We start from the raw sequence: 16,706 nt of genomic DNA on the forward strand, positions 1-16,706 counted from the left end.
AAAAAATTTCGACCACAAAAGAAGTGAATGTGTTTCCACTCGAGAGCGGTTGGGTTTTTTTTCAAATACGCCTGAAAAACTATGCTGAAGTTATTTGTTTGTTTGTAAAATTTGTCGTCTAGACATGAATGCTAGATATTTTCAATGATGTGACAAAAAGATCAGCGGATATGGTTGGATCGTAAAACTAGACACTTGAGTATACAATATCAGTACCTTTTAGATACGAAGCAACAATTTAACTATAGATGGTAACATTTATTTAAATGTCATATATATCAAATACAAAGTGGAGAATGTATTCCAGATAGCGAACAGTTAACAACATTTTCACTCCTATATTCTAATTCCCGTCAACAACAACAACAAAAAAAGTCACCATTCGTTATATAAACATTTGACTAACTAAAATCAATTTCAAAGGTTGCAAAATGCGTTTACGAATAAATGATATAGTTAGCAACATGATAGGTATGTCCTCGTAGCGCAGGGGATAGCGCGCCGGACTTCTAATCCGGAGGTCGTGGGTTCGAATCCCACCGAGGATGCAAAACAAAATATTTTTGTTCGTTCCGTCATCACTGTATACATCCACTTAGCTATCTACATTCTCCTTCTTCAAAATTGATCAATGTGAATTTTCAAACATAAGAGATGTGAATATTTTTCCACTCGAGATTTTTTTTTTTCAAAAAACGCCTGAAAAACTTATGCTGCTTTTTTGTTTTAATTGTAAATTTTGTCGTCTAGATATTTTCAATGAAACGACAAAAAAAAAAATCAAAAAATCAGCGAATATGGTTGGATTGTAAAAGTACATCATTATACAACATGTACAATCTCACTTGAGAACCTTTTAGATACCAAGCGATAACTTGTTACATGTCGTATATCAAATACAAAGTGGTGAATGTATTCTAGACAACGAACGGTTAATAATAACACACACACAAAAACCATCACTATTTATTATGTATTATATAAACATTTCACTATAGCTTTAATCAAATTTAAGGCTTGTTTTAGAATAAATGATATAGTTGACAACTTGATAGGGATGTCCGCGTAGTGCAAGGGATAGCGCGCTGGACTTTTGAGCCAGAGTTCGTCGGTTCGAATCCCACCGAGGATGCTAAATATATATTCTTTTGTTCTTTCTGTCATCACTGTATGCTACTAACTACATTGTCCTTCTTCAAAATTGATCAAATTCAAAAAATTTCGACCACAAAAGAAGTGAATGTGTTTCCACTCGAGAGCGGTTGGGGTTTTTTTCAAATACGCCTGAAAAACTATGCTGAAGTTATTTGTTTGTTTGTAAAATTTGTCGTCTAGACATGAATGCTAGATATTTTCAATGATGTGACAAAAAGATCAGCGGATATGGTTGGATCGTAAAACTAGACACTTGAGTATACAATATCAGTACCTTTTAGATACGAAGCAACAATTTAACTATAGATGGTAACATTTATTTAAATGTCATATATATCAAATACAAAGTGGAGAATGTATTCCAGATAGCGAACACTTAACAACATTTTCACTCCTATATTCTAATTCCCGTCAACAACAACAAAAAAAAAGTCACCATTCGTTATATAAACATTTGACTAACTAAAATCAATTTCAAAGGTTGCAAAATGCGTTTACGAATAAATGATATAGTTAGCAACATGATAGGTATGTCCTCGTAGCGCAGGGGATAGCGCGCCGGACTTCTAATCCGGAGGTCGTGGGTACGAATCCCACCGAGGATGCAAAACAAAATATTTTTGTTCGTTCCGTCATCACTGTATACATCCACTTAGTATCTACATTCTCCTTCTTCAAAATTGATCAATGTGAATTTTCAAACATAAGAGATGTGAATATTTTTCCACTCGAGATTTTTTTTTTTCAAAAAACGCCTGAAAAACTTATGCTGCTTTTTTGTTTTAATTGTAAATTTTGTCGTCTAGATATTTTCAATGAAACGACAAAAAAAAAATCAAAAAATCAGCGAATATGGTTGGATTGTAAAAGTACATCATTATACAACATGTACAATCTCACTTGAGAACCTTTTAGATACCAAGCGATAACTTGTTACATGTCGTATATCAAATACAAAGTGGTGAATGTATTCTAGACAACGAACGGTTAATAATAACACACACACAAAAACCATCACTATTTATTATGTATTATATAAACATTTCACTATAGCTTTAATCAAATTTAAGGCTTGTTTTAGAATAAATGATATAGTTGACAACTTGATAGGGATGTCCGCGTAGTGCAAGGGATAGCGCGCTGGACTTTTGAGCCAGAGTTCGTCGGTTCGAATCCCACCGAGGATGCTAAATATATATTCTTTTGTTCTTTCTGTCATCACTGTATGCTACTAACTACATTGTCCTTCTTCGAAATTGATCAAATTCAAAAAATTTCGACCACAAAAGAAGTGAATGTGTTTCCACTCGAGAGCGGTTGGGTTTTTTTTCAAATACGCCTGAAAAACTATGCTGAAGTTATTTGTTTGTTTGTAAAATTTGTCGTCTAGACATGAATGCTAGATATTTTCAATGATGTGACAAAAAGATCAGCGGATATGGTTGGATCGTAAAACTAGACACTTGAGTATACAATATCAGTACCTTTTAGATACGAAGCAACAATTTAACTATAGATGGTAACATTTATTTAAATGTCATATATATCAAATACAAAGTGGAGAATGTATTCCAGATAGCGAACAGTTAACAACATTTTCACTCCTATATTCTAATTCCCGTCAACAACAACAAAAAAAAAAGTCACCATTCGTTATACAAACATTTTGACTAACTAAAATCAATTTCAAAGGTTGCAAAATGCGTTTACGAATAAATGATATAGTTAGCAACATGATAGGTATGTCCTCGTAGCGCAGGGGATAGCGCGCCGGACTTCTAATCCGGAGGTCGTGGGTTCGAATCCCACCGAGGATGCAAAACAAAATATTTTTGTTCGTTCCGTCATCACTGTATACATCCACTTAGCTATCTACATTCTCCTTCTTCAAAATTGATCAATGTGAATTTTCAAACATAAGAGATGTGAATATTTTTCCACTCGAGATTTTTTTTTTTCAAAAAACGCCTGAAAAACTTATGCTGCTTTTTTGTTTTAATTGTAAATTTTGTCGTCTAGATATTTTCAATGAAACGACAAAAAAAAAAATCAAAAAATCAGCGAATATGGTTGGATTGTAAAAGTACATCATTATACAACATGTACAATCTCACTTGAGAACCTTTTAGATACCAAGCGATAACTTGTTACATGTCGTATATCAAATACAAAGTGGTGAATGTATTCTAGACAACGAACGGTTAATAATAACACACACACAAAACCATCACTATTTATTATGTATTATATAAACATTTCACTATAGCTTTAATCAAATTTAAGGCTTGTTTTAGAATAAATGATATAGTTGACAACTTGATAGGGATGTCCGCGTAGTGCAAGGGATAGCGCGCTGGACTTTTGAGCCAGAGTTCGTCGGTTCGAATCCCACCGAGGATGCTAAATATATATTCTTTTGTTCTTTCTGTCATCACTGTATGCTACTAACTACATTGTCCTTCTTCAAAATTGATCAAATTCAAAAAATTTCGACCACAAAAGAAGTGAATGTGTTTCCACTCGAGAGCGGTTGGGTTTTTTTTCAAATACGCCTGAAAAACTATGCTGAAGTTATTTGTTTGTTTGTAAAATTTGTCGTCTAGACATGAATGCTAGATATTTTCAATGATGTGACAAAAAGATCAGCGGATATGGTTGGATCGTAAAACTAGACACTTGAGTATACAATATCAGTACCTTTTAGATACGAAGCAACAATTTAACTATAGATGGTAACATTTATTTAAATGTCATATATATCAAATACAAAGTGGAGAATGTATTCCAGATAGCGAACAGTTAACAACATTTTCACTCCTATATTCTAATTCCCGTCAACAACAACAACAAAAAAAGTCACCATTCGTTATATAAACATTTGACTAACTAAAATCAATTTCAAAGGTTGCAAAATGCGTTTACGAATAAATGATATAGTTAGCAACATGATAGGTATGTCCTCGTAGCGCAGGGGATAGCGCGCCGGACTTCTAATCCGGAGGTCGTGGGTTCGAATCCCACCGAGGATGCAAAACAAAATATTTTTGTTCGTTCCGTCATCACTGTATACATCCACTTAGCTATCTACATTCTCCTTCTTCAAAATTGATCAATGTGAATTTTCAAACATAAGAGATGTGAATATTTTTCCACTCGAGATTTTTTTTTTTCAAAAAACGCCTGAAAAACTTATGCTGCTTTTTTGTTTTAATTGTAAATTTTGTCGTCTAGATATTTTCAATGAAACGACAAAAAAAAAAATCAAAAAATCAGCGAATATGGTTGGATTGTAAAAGTACATCATTATACAACATGTACAATCTCACTTGAGAACCTTTTAGATACCAAGCGATAACTTGTTACATGTCGTATATCAAATACAAAGTGGTGAATGTATTCTAGACAACGAACGGTTAATAATAACACACACACAAAAACCATCACTATTTATTATGTATTATATAAACATTTCACTATAGCTTTAATCAAATTTAAGGCTTGTTTTAGAATAAATGATATAGTTGACAACTTGATAGGGATGTCCGCGTAGTGCAAGGGATAGCGCGCTGGACTTTTGAGCCAGAGTTCGTCGGTTCGAATCCCACCGAGGATGCTAAATATATATTCTTTTGTTCTTTCTGTCATCACTGTATGCTACTAACTACATTGTCCTTCTTCAAAATTGATCAAATTCAAAAAATTTCGACCACAAAAGAAGTGAATGTGTTTCCACTCGAGAGCGGTTGGGGTTTTTTTCAAATACGCCTGAAAAACTATGCTGAAGTTATTTGTTTGTTTGTAAAATTTGTCGTCTAGACATGAATGCTAGATATTTTCAATGATGTGACAAAAAGATCAGCGGATATGGTTGGATCGTAAAACTAGACACTTGAGTATACAATATCAGTACCTTTTAGATACGAAGCAACAATTTAACTATAGATGGTAACATTTATTTAAATGTCATATATATCAAATACAAAGTGGAGAATGTATTCCAGATAGCGAACACTTAACAACATTTTCACTCCTATATTCTAATTCCCGTCAACAACAACAAAAAAAAAGTCACCATTCGTTATATAAACATTTGACTAACTAAAATCAATTTCAAAGGTTGCAAAATGCGTTTACGAATAAATGATATAGTTAGCAACATGATAGGTATGTCCTCGTAGCGCAGGGGATAGCGCGCCGGACTTCTAATCCGGAGGTCGTGGGTACGAATCCCACCGAGGATGCAAAACAAAATATTTTTGTTCGTTCCGTCATCACTGTATACATCCACTTAGTATCTACATTCTCCTTCTTCAAAATTGATCAATGTGAATTTTCAAACATAAGAGATGTGAATATTTTTCCACTCGAGATTTTTTTTTTTCAAAAAACGCCTGAAAAACTTATGCTGCTTTTTTGTTTTAATTGTAAATTTTGTCGTCTAGATATTTTCAATGAAACGACAAAAAAAAAATCAAAAAATCAGCGAATATGGTTGGATTGTAAAAGTACATCATTATACAACATGTACAATCTCACTTGAGAACCTTTTAGATACCAAGCGATAACTTGTTACATGTCGTATATCAAATACAAAGTGGTGAATGTATTCTAGACAACGAACGGTTAATAATAACACACACACAAAAACCATCACTATTTATTATGTATTATATAAACATTTCACTATAGCTTTAATCAAATTTAAGGCTTGTTTTAGAATAAATGATATAGTTGACAACTTGATAGGGATGTCCGCGTAGTGCAAGGGATAGCGCGCTGGACTTTTGAGCCAGAGTTCGTCGGTTCGAATCCCACCGAGGATGCTAAATATATATTCTTTTGTTCTTTCTGTCATCACTGTATGCTACTAACTACATTGTCCTTCTTCGAAATTGATCAAATTCAAAAAATTTCGACCACAAAAGAAGTGAATGTGTTTCCACTCGAGAGCGGTTGGGTTTTTTTTCAAATACGCCTGAAAAACTATGCTGAAGTTATTTGTTTGTTTGTAAAATTTGTCGTCTAGACATGAATGCTAGATATTTTCAATGATGTGACAAAAAGATCAGCGGATATGGTTGGATCGTAAAACTAGACACTTGAGTATACAATATCAGTACCTTTTAGATACGAAGCAACAATTTAACTATAGATGGTAACATTTATTTAAATGTCATATATATCAAATACAAAGTGGAGAATGTATTCCAGATAGCGAACAGTTAACAACATTTTCACTCCTATATTCTAATTCCCGTCAACAACAACAAAAAAAAAAGTCACCATTCGTTATACAAACATTTGACTAACTAAAATCAATTTCAAAGGTTGCAAAATGCGTTTACGAATAAATGATATAGTTAGCAACATGATAGGTATGTCCTCGTAGCGCAGGGGATAGCGCGCCGGACTTCTAATCCGGAGGTCGTGGGTTCGAATCCCACCGAGGATGCAAAACAAAATATTTTTGTTCGTTCCGTCATCACTGTATACATCCACTTAGCTATCTACATTCTCCTTCTTCAAAATTGATCAATGTGAATTTTCAAACATAAGAGATGTGAATATTTTTCCACTCGAGATTTTTTTTTTTCAAAAAACGCCTGAAAAACTTATGCTGCTTTTTTGTTTTAATTGTAAATTTTGTCGTCTAGATATTTTCAATGAAACGACAAAAAAAAATCAAAAAATCAGCGAATATGGTTGGATTGTAAAAGTACATCATTATACAACATGTACAATCTCACTTGAGAACCTTTTAGATACCAAGCGATAACTTGTTACATGTCGTATATCAAATACAAAGTGGTGAATGTATTCTAGACAACGAACGGTTAATAATAACACACACACAAAAACCATCACTATTTATTATGTATTATATAAACATTTCACTATAGCTTTAATCAAATTTAAGGCTTGTTTTAGAATAAATGATATAGTTGACAACTTGATAGGGATGTCCGCGTAGTGCAAGGGATAGCGCGCTGGACTTTTGAGCCAGAGTTCGTCGGTTCGAATCCCACCGAGGATGCTAAATATATATTCTTTTGTTCTTTCTGTCATCACTGTATGCTACTAACTACATTGTCCTTCTTCAAAATTGATCAAATTCAAAAAATTTCGACCACAAAAGAAGTGAATGTGTTTCCACTCGAGAGCGGTTGGGTTTTTTTTCAAATACGCCTGAAAAACTATGCTGAAGTTATTTGTTTGTTTGTAAAATTTGTCGTCTAGACATGAATGCTAGATATTTTCAATGATGTGACAAAAAGATCAGCGGATATGGTTGGATCGTAAAACTAGACACTTGAGTATACAATATCAGTACCTTTTAGATACGAAGCAACAATTTAACTATAGATGGTAACATTTATTTAAATGTCATATATATCAAATACAAAGTGGAGAATGTATTCCAGATAGCGAACAGTTAACAACATTTTCACTCCTATATTCTAATTCCCGTCAACAACAACAACAAAAAAAGTCACCATTCGTTATATAAACATTTGACTAACTAAAATCAATTTCAAAGGTTGCAAAATGCGTTTACGAATAAATAATATAGTTAGCAACATGATAGGTATGTCCTCGTAGCGCAGGGGATAGCGCGCCGGACTTCTAATCCGGAGGTCGTGGGTTCGAATCCCACCGAGGATGCAAAACAAAATATTTTTGTTCGTTCCGTCATCACTGTATACATCCACTTAGCTATCTACATTCTCCTTCTTCAAAATTGATCAATGTGAATTTTCAAACATAAGAGATGTGAATATTTTTCCACTCGAGATTTTTTTTTTTCAAAAAACGCCTGAAAAACTTATGCTGCTTTTTTGTTTTAATTGTAAATTTTGTCGTCTAGATATTTTCAATGAAACGACAAAAAAAAAATCAAAAAATCAGCGAATATGGTTGGATTGTAAAAGTACATCATTATACAACATGTACAATCTCACTTGAGAACCTTTTAGATACCAAGCGATAACTTGTTACATGTCGTATATCAAATACAAAGTGGTGAATGTATTCTAGACAACGAACGGTTAATAATAACACACACACAAAAACCATCACTATTTATTATGTATTATATAAACATTTCACTATAGCTTTAATCAAATTTAAGGCTTGTTTTAGAATAAATGATATAGTTGACAACTTGATAGGGATGTCCGCGTAGTGCAAGGGATAGCGCGCTGGACTTTTGAGCCAGAGTTCGTCGGTTCGAATCCCACCGAGGATGCTAAATATATATTCTTTTGTTCTTTCTGTCATCACTGTATGCTACTAACTACATTGTCCTTCTTCAAAATTGATCAAATTCAAAAAATTTCGACCACAAAAGAAGTGAATGTGTTTCCACTCGAGAGCGGTTGGGGTTTTTTTCAAATACGCCTGAAAAACTATGCTGAAGTTATTTGTTTGTTTGTAAAATTTGTCGTCTAGACATGAATGCTAGATATTTTCAATGATGTGACAAAAAGATCAGCGGATATGGTTGGATCGTAAAACTAGACACTTGAGTATACAATATCAGTACCTTTTAGATACGAAGCAACAATTTAACTATAGATGGTAACATTTATTTAAATGTCATATATATCAAATACAAAGTGGAGAATGTATTCCAGATAGCGAACAGTTAACAACATTTTCACTCCTATATTCTAATTCCCGTCAACAACAACAAAAAAAAAAGTCACCATTCGTTATATAAACATTTGACTAACTAAAATCAATTTCAAAGGTTGCAAAATGCGTTTACGAATAAATGATATAGTTAGCAACATGATAGGTATGTCCTCGTAGCGCAGGGGGATAGCGCGCCGGACTTCTAATCCGGAGGTCGTGGGTTCGAATCCCACCGAGGATGCAAAACAAAATATTTTTGTTCGTTCCGTCATCACTGTATACATCCACTTAGCTATCTACATTCTCCTTCTTCAAAATTGATCAATGTGAATTTTCAAACATAAGAGATGTGAATATTTTTCCACTCGAGATTTTTTTTTTTCAAAAAACGCCTGAAAAACTTATGCTGCTTTTTTGTTTTAATTGTAAATTTTGTCGTCTAGATATTTTCAATGAAACGACAAAAAAAAAATCAAAAAATCAGCGAATATGGTTGGATTGTAAAAGTACATCATTATACAACATGTACAATCTCACTTGAGAACCTTTTAGATACCAAGCGATAACTTGTTACATGTCGTATATCAAATACAAAGTGGTGAATGTATTCTAGACAACGAACGGTTAATAATAACACACACACAAAAACCATCACTATTTATTATGTATTATATAAACATTTCACTATAGCTTTAATCAAATTTAAGGCTTGTTTTAGAATAAATGATATAGTTGACAACTTGATAGGGATGTCCGCGTAGTGCAAGGGATAGCGCGCTGGACTTTTGAGCCAGAGTTCGTCGGTTCGAATCCCACCGAGGATGCTAAATATATATTCTTTTGTTCTTTCTGTCATCACTGTATGCTACTAACTACATTGTCCTTCTTCAAAATTGATCAAATTCAAAAAATTTCGACCACAAAAGAAGTGAATGTGTTTCCACTCGAGAGCGGTTGGGTTTTTTTTCAAATACGCCTGAAAAACTATGCTGAAGTTATTTGTTTGTTTGTAAAATTTGTCGTCTAGACATGAATGCTAGATATTTTCAATGATGTGACAAAAAGATCAGCGGATATGGTTGGATCGTAAAACTAGACACTTGAGTATACAATATCAGTACCTTTTAGATACGAAGCAACAATTTAACTATAGATGGTAACATTTATTTAAATGTCATATATATCAAATACAAAGTGGAGAATGTATTCCAGATAGCGAACAGTTAACAACATTTTCACTCCTATATTCTAATTCCCGTCAACAACAACAAAAAAAAAAGTCACCATTCGTTATATAAACATTTGACTAACTAAAATCAATTTCAAAGGTTGCAAAATGCGTTTACGAATAAATGATATAGTTAGCAACATGATAGGTATGTCCTCGTAGCGCAGGGGGATAGCGCGCCGGACTTCTAATCCGGAGGTCGTGGGTTCGAATCCCACCGAGGATGCAAAACAAAATATTTTTGTTCGTTCCGTCATCACTGTATACATCCACTTAGCTATCTACATTCTCCTTCTTCAAAATTGATCAATGTGAATTTTCAAACATAAGAGATGTGAATATTTTTCCACTCGAGATTTTTTTTTTTCAAAAAACGCCTGAAAAACTTATGCTGCTTTTTTGTTTTAATTGTAAATTTTGTCGTCTAGATATTTTCAATGAAACGACAAAAAAAAAATCAAAAAATCAGCGAATATGGTTGGATTGTAAAAGTACATCATTATACAACATGTACAATCTCACTTGAGAACCTTTTAGATACCAAGCGATAACTTGTTACATGTCGTATATCAAATACAAAGTGGTGAATGTATTCTAGACAACGAACGGTTAATAATAACACACACACAAAAACCATCACTATTTATTATGTATTATATAAACATTTCACTATAGCTTTAATCAAATTTAAGGCTTGTTTTAGAATAAATGATATAGTTGACAACTTGATAGGGATGTCCGCGTAGTGCAAGGGATAGCGCGCTGGACTTTTGAGCCAGAGTTCGTCGGTTCGAATCCCACCGAGGATGCTAAATATATATTCTTTTGTTCTTTCTGTCATCACTGTATGCTACTAACTACATTGTCCTTCTTCAAAATTGATCAAATTCAAAAAATTTCGACCACAAAAGAAGTGAATGTGTTTCCACTCGAGAGCGGTTGGGTTTTTTTTCAAATACGCCTGAAAAACTATGCTGAAGTTATTTGTTTGTTTGTAAAATTTGTCGTCTAGACATGAATGCTAGATATTTTCAATGATGTGACAAAAAGATCAGCGGATATGGTTGGATCGTAAAACTAGACACTTGAGTATACAATATCAGTACCTTTTAGATACGAAGCAACAATTTAACTATAGATGGTAACATTTATTTAAATGTCATATATATCAAATACAAAGTGGAGAATGTATTCCAGATAGCGAACAGTTAACAACATTTTCACTCCTATATTCTAATTCCCGTCAACAACAACAAAAAAAAAGTCACCATTCGTTATATAAACATTTGACTAACTAAAATCAATTTCAAAGGTTGCAAAATGCGTTTACGAATAAATGATATAGTTAGCAACATGATAGGTATGTCCTCGTAGCGCAGGGGGATAGCGCGCCGGACTTCTAATCCGGAGGTCGTGGGTTCGAATCCCACCGAGGATGCAAAACAAAATATTTTTGTTCGTTCCGTCATCACTGTATACATCCACTTAGCTATCTACATTCTCCTTCTTCAAAATTGATCAATGTGAATTTTCAAACATAAGAGATGTGAACATTTTTCCACTCGAGATTTTTTTTTTTCAAAAAACGCCTGAAAAACTTATGCTGCTTTTTTGTTTTAATTGTAAATTTTGTCGTCTAGATATTTTCAATGAAACGACAAAAAAAAAATCAAAAAATCAGCGAATATGGTTGGATTGTAAAAGTACATCATTATACAACATGTACAATCTCACTTGAGAACCTTTTAGATACCAAGCGATAACTTGTTACATGTCGTATATCAAATACAAAGTGGTGAATGTATTCTAGACAACGAACGGTTAATAATAACACACACACAAAAACCATCACTATTTATTATGTATTATATAAACATTTCACTATAGCTTTAATCAAATTTAAGGCTTGTTTTAGAATAAATGATATAGTTGACAACTTGATAGGGATGTCCGCGTAGTGCAAGGGATAGCGCGCTGGACTTTTGAGCCAGAGTTCGTCGGTTCGAATCCCACCGAGGATGCTAAATATATATTCTTTTGTTCTTTCTGTCATCACTGTATGCTACTAACTACATTGTCCTTCTTCAAAATTGATCAAATTCAAAAAATTTCGACCACAAAAGAAGTGAATGTGTTTCCACTCGAGAGCGGTTGGGTTTTTTTTTCAAATACGCCTGAAAAACTATGCTGAAGTTATTTGTTTGTTTGTAAAATTTGTCGTCTAGACATGAATGCTAGATATTTTCAATGATGTGACAAAAAGATCAGCGGATATGGTTGGATCGTAAAACTAGACACTTGAGTATACAATATCAGTACCTTTTAGATACGAAGCAACAATTTAACTATAGATGGTAACATTTATTTAAATGTCATATATATCAAATACAAAGTGGAGAATGTATTCCAGATAGCGAACAGTTAACAACATTTTCACTCCTATATTCTTATTCCCGTCAACAACAACAAAAAAAAAAGTCACCATTCGTTATATAAACATTTGACTAACTAAAATCAATTTCAAAGGTTGCAAAATGCGTTTACGAATAAATGATATAGTTAGCAACATGATAGGTATGTCCTCGTAGCGCAGGGGGATAGCGCGCCGGACTTCTAATCCGGAGGTCGTGGGTTCGAATCCCACCGAGGATGCAAAACAAAATATTTTTGTTCGTTCCGTCATCACTGTATACATCCACTTAGCTATCTACATTCTCCTTCTTCAAAATTGATCAATGTGAATTTTCAAACATAAGAGATGTGAATATTTTTCCACTCGAGATTTTTTTTTTCAAAAAACGCCTGAAAAACTTATGCTGCTTTTTTGTTTTAATTGTAAATTTTGTCGTCTAGATATTTTCGATGAAACGACAAAAAAAAAATCAAAAAATCAGCGAATATGGTTGGATTGTAAAAGTACATCATTATACAACATGTACAATCTCACTTGAGAACCTTTTAGATACCAAGCGATAACTTGTTACATGTCGTATATCAAATACAAAGTGGTGAATGTATTCTAGACAACGAACGGTTAATAATAACACACACACAAAAACCATCACTATTTATTATGTATTATATAAACATTTCACTATAGCTTTAATCAAATTTAAGGCTTGTTTTAGAATAAATGATATAGTTGACAACTTGATAGGGATGTCCGCGTAGTGCAAGGGATAGCGCGCTGGACTTTTGAGCCAGAGTTCGTCGGTTCGAATCCCACCGAGGATGCTAAATATATATTATTTTGTTCTTTCTGTCATCACTGTATGCTACTAACTACATTGTCCTTCTCCAAAATTGATCAAATTCAAAAAATTTCGACCACAAAAGAAGTGAATGTGTTTCCACTCGAGAGCGGTTGGGTTTTTTTTCAAATACGCCTGAAAAACTATGCTGAAGTTATTTGTTTGTTTGTAAAATTTGTCGTCTAGACATGAATGCTAGATATTTTCAATGATGTGACAAAAAGATCAGCGGATATGGTTGGATCGTAAAACTAGACACTTGAGTATACAATATCAGTACCTTTTAGATACGAAGCAACAATTTAACTATAGATGGTAACATTTATTTAAATGTCATATATATCAAATACAAAGTGGAGAATGTATTCCAGATAGCGAACAGTTAACAACATTTTCACTCCTATATTCTAATTCCCGTCAACAACAACAAAAAAAAAAGTCACCATTCGTTATATAAACATTTGACTAACTAAAATCAATTTCAAAGGTTGCAAAATGCGTTTACGAATAAATGATATAGTTAGCAACATGATAGGTATGTCCTCGTAGCGCAGGGGGCCCAAGACCACAATTAATGACCCCGCTTTTCGTTGTTCACGAATATAGTTCCCCTTAATTATAGTGTATTTTTTCTTTATTTTTTTTCTTTGCCTTTTTCATTCATTTGTTAGTTTTTATGGGGTGGAAATGAAAGAAGAGAGGTGAAATAACTTTTTGTTGAAGGTATTTTAACTGATTTTAATATGGAAAGAGTGATTAGGTCAAGTGCAAAAAGGTAATATTTTCAGTTTTCGGAACATCTCTTGACTTGTCCATAGGGGTATGGATGTGTATTGGCTAAAATTGTAAGTTACATCAGAGCAATCTTTCTGAATTTTGGATATGTTTTTGGACTAGTAATATACATTACACACACAAAAAATTTGACAAAAAGATTAGGTCCATTTTTTTTAATGAGACAAAAAGTTATAAAGAACTAATAGAGGAATTAATTGTGGTCTGTGGCCAGGGGATAGCGCGCCGGACTTCTAATCCGGAGGTCGTGGGTTCGAATCCCACCGAGGATGCAAAACAAAATATTTTTGTTCGTTCCGTCATCACTGTATACATCCACTTAGCTATCTACATTCTCCTTCTTCAAAATTGATCAATGTGAATTTTCAAACATAAGAGATGTGAATATTTTTCCACTCGAGATTTTTTTTTTTCAAAAAACGCCTGAAAAACTTATGCTGCTTTTTTGTTTTAATTGTAAATTTTGTCGTCTAGATATTTTCAATGAAACGACAAAAAAAAAATCAAAAAATCAGCGAATATGGTTGGATTGTAAAAGTACATCATTATACAACATGTACAATCTCACTTGAGAACCTTTTAGATACCAAGCGATAACTTGTTACATGTCGTATATCAAATACAAAGTGGTGAATGTATTCTAGACAACGAACGGTTAATAATAACACACACACAAAAACCATCACTATTTATTATGTATTATATAAACATTTCACTATAGCTTTAATCAAATTTAAGGCTTGTTTTAGAATAAATGATATAGTTGACAACTTGATAGGGATGTCCGCGTAGTGCAAGGGATAGCGCGCTGGACTTTTGAGCCAGAGTTCGTCGGTTCGAATCCCACCGAGGATGCTAAATATATATTCTTTTGTTCTTTCTGTCATCACTGTATGCTACTAACTACATTGTCCTTCTTCAAAATTGATCAAATTCAGAAAATTTCGACCACAAAAGAAGTGAATGTGTTTCCACTCGAGAGCGGTTGGGTTTTTTTTCAAATACGCCTGAAAAACTATGCTGAAGTTATTTGTTTGTTTGTAAAATTTGTCGTCTAGACATGAATGCTAGATATTTTCAATGATGTGACAAAAAGATCAGCGGATATGGTTGGATCGTAAAACTAGACACTTGAGTATACAATATCAGTACCTTTTAGATACGAAGCAACAATTTAACTATAGATGGTAACATTTATTTAAATGTCATATATATCAAATACAAAGTGGAGAATGTATTCCAGATAGCGAACAGTTAACAACATTTTCACTCCTATATTCTAATTCCCGTCAACAACAACAACAAAAAAAGTCACCATTCGTTATACATGTGTATAAACATTTGACTAACTAAAATCAATTTCAAAGGTTGCAAAATGCGTTTACGAATAAATGATATAGTTAGCAACATGATAGGTATGTCCTCGTAGCGCAGGGGATAGCGCGCCGGACTTCTAATCCGGAGGTCGTGGGTTCGAATCCCACCGAGGATGCAAAACAAAATATTTTTGTTCGTTCCGTCATCACTGTATACATCCACTTAGCTATCTACATTCTCCTTCTTCAAAATTGATCAATGTGAATTTTCAAACATAAGAGATGTGAATATTTTTCCACTCGAGATTTTTTTTTTCTCAAAAAACGCCTGAAAAACTTATGCTGCTTTTTTGTTTTAATTGTAAATTTTGTCGTCTAGATATTTTCAATGAAACGACAAAAAAAAATCAAAAAATCAGCGAATATGGTTGGATTGTAAAAGTACATCATTATACAACATGTACAATCTCACTTGAGAACCTTTTAGATACCAAGCGATAACTTGTTACATGTCGTATATCAAATACAAAGTGGTGAATGTATTCTAGACAACGAACGGTTAATAATAACACACACACAAAAACCATCACTATTTATTATGTATTATACAAGTATGGACAAAGACGCAAATTGTCAGTGGGGTTAAAGGTCGTTACAAATGTATTGAAAGCTAGACTGGAAATGTGTATTAACAAATTGAGTTGATGTGTACATGTCTTCATTCAAATGCATTGACTGATAAAAAAAGGGGGCTTCAACTTCCACCCCTCTCTATGAATTAGTTGTTTGAGTGTTTGAATATGGAGTTTGTTAATAAATAGCGAGCTCTCTGCACTCTAAGCGCATGATATGTCTTGATTCCTTTAAAGCTTGCTTAAAGGTTGAACTATTTTGTTTTGTACAATTATTAGTCTATTTGTTTTCTCATTTCATTTGTTTTATATTTGTCATTTTAAGGTCTTTTATAGCTGACTGTGCTGTATGAGCTTTTGTCATTGTTGAAGGCTATTTGGGGACCTGTAGTTGTTAATCTTGTTTTAAATTTTGGAATGTAGCTGAAGTCAACAGACATAGACAATTCACACAAGTTTTATAAAATGATGTGGAAGTGTTTATGGGAATAATTAAGATGGGAAATGAGGAAAGTGTCAAAGTGACAACAACCCAACCATAGAGTAGACAACAGCTGAAGGCCTCCAATGGGTTTTCAATGTAGCCAGAAACTCCTGCACTTATAGGTGTCCAAAAACTATAAAATCCCTTATTTTTTTTTTAGCATATATAAAAATTCATAACACAGAAATGTATAATCTGAAATTTATTACA

General features: G+C 33.3%; 12 non-coding genes across 12 annotated transcripts; all 12 read left to right on the plus strand.

The window, feature by feature from the left end:
* Positions 1-475: 475 nt before the first annotated feature.
* On the plus strand, positions 476-548 carry Trnar-ucu (transfer RNA arginine (anticodon UCU)). The gene has a single exon. It is a non-coding gene; the product is annotated as a tRNA-Arg (tRNA).
* Positions 549-1,687: 1,139 nt separating this feature from the next.
* On the plus strand, positions 1,688-1,760 carry Trnar-ucu (transfer RNA arginine (anticodon UCU)). The gene has a single exon. It is a non-coding gene; the product is annotated as a tRNA-Arg (tRNA).
* Positions 1,761-2,899: 1,139 nt separating this feature from the next.
* Trnar-ucu (transfer RNA arginine (anticodon UCU)) lies at positions 2,900-2,972 on the plus strand. The gene has a single exon. It is a non-coding gene; the product is annotated as a tRNA-Arg (tRNA).
* Positions 2,973-4,111: 1,139 nt separating this feature from the next.
* Positions 4,112-4,184, plus strand: Trnar-ucu (transfer RNA arginine (anticodon UCU)). The gene has a single exon. It is a non-coding gene; the product is annotated as a tRNA-Arg (tRNA).
* Positions 4,185-5,323: 1,139 nt separating this feature from the next.
* Positions 5,324-5,396, plus strand: Trnar-ucu (transfer RNA arginine (anticodon UCU)). Its single transcript has one exon. It is a non-coding gene; the product is annotated as a tRNA-Arg (tRNA).
* Positions 5,397-6,534: 1,138 nt separating this feature from the next.
* Trnar-ucu (transfer RNA arginine (anticodon UCU)) lies at positions 6,535-6,607 on the plus strand. The gene has a single exon. It is a non-coding gene; the product is annotated as a tRNA-Arg (tRNA).
* Positions 6,608-7,745: 1,138 nt separating this feature from the next.
* Positions 7,746-7,818, plus strand: Trnar-ucu (transfer RNA arginine (anticodon UCU)). The gene has a single exon. It is a non-coding gene; the product is annotated as a tRNA-Arg (tRNA).
* A 1,139-nt stretch (positions 7,819-8,957) lies between these two features.
* Positions 8,958-9,031, plus strand: Trnar-ucu (transfer RNA arginine (anticodon UCU)). The gene has a single exon. It is a non-coding gene; the product is annotated as a tRNA-Arg (tRNA).
* A 1,139-nt stretch (positions 9,032-10,170) lies between these two features.
* Trnar-ucu (transfer RNA arginine (anticodon UCU)) lies at positions 10,171-10,244 on the plus strand. Its single transcript has one exon. It is a non-coding gene; the product is annotated as a tRNA-Arg (tRNA).
* A 1,138-nt stretch (positions 10,245-11,382) lies between these two features.
* On the plus strand, positions 11,383-11,456 carry Trnar-ucu (transfer RNA arginine (anticodon UCU)). The gene has a single exon. It is a non-coding gene; the product is annotated as a tRNA-Arg (tRNA).
* Positions 11,457-12,596: 1,140 nt separating this feature from the next.
* On the plus strand, positions 12,597-12,670 carry Trnar-ucu (transfer RNA arginine (anticodon UCU)). The gene has a single exon. It is a non-coding gene; the product is annotated as a tRNA-Arg (tRNA).
* A 2,813-nt stretch (positions 12,671-15,483) lies between these two features.
* Trnar-ucu (transfer RNA arginine (anticodon UCU)) lies at positions 15,484-15,556 on the plus strand. The gene has a single exon. It is a non-coding gene; the product is annotated as a tRNA-Arg (tRNA).
* Positions 15,557-16,706: the final 1,150 nt, after the last annotated feature.

Source organism: Mytilus edulis, chromosome 4 (assembly GCF_963676685.1).
Source record: "Mytilus edulis chromosome 4, xbMytEdul2.2, whole genome shotgun sequence".
Classification (NCBI taxonomy): domain Eukaryota; kingdom Metazoa; phylum Mollusca; class Bivalvia; order Mytilida; family Mytilidae; genus Mytilus; species Mytilus edulis.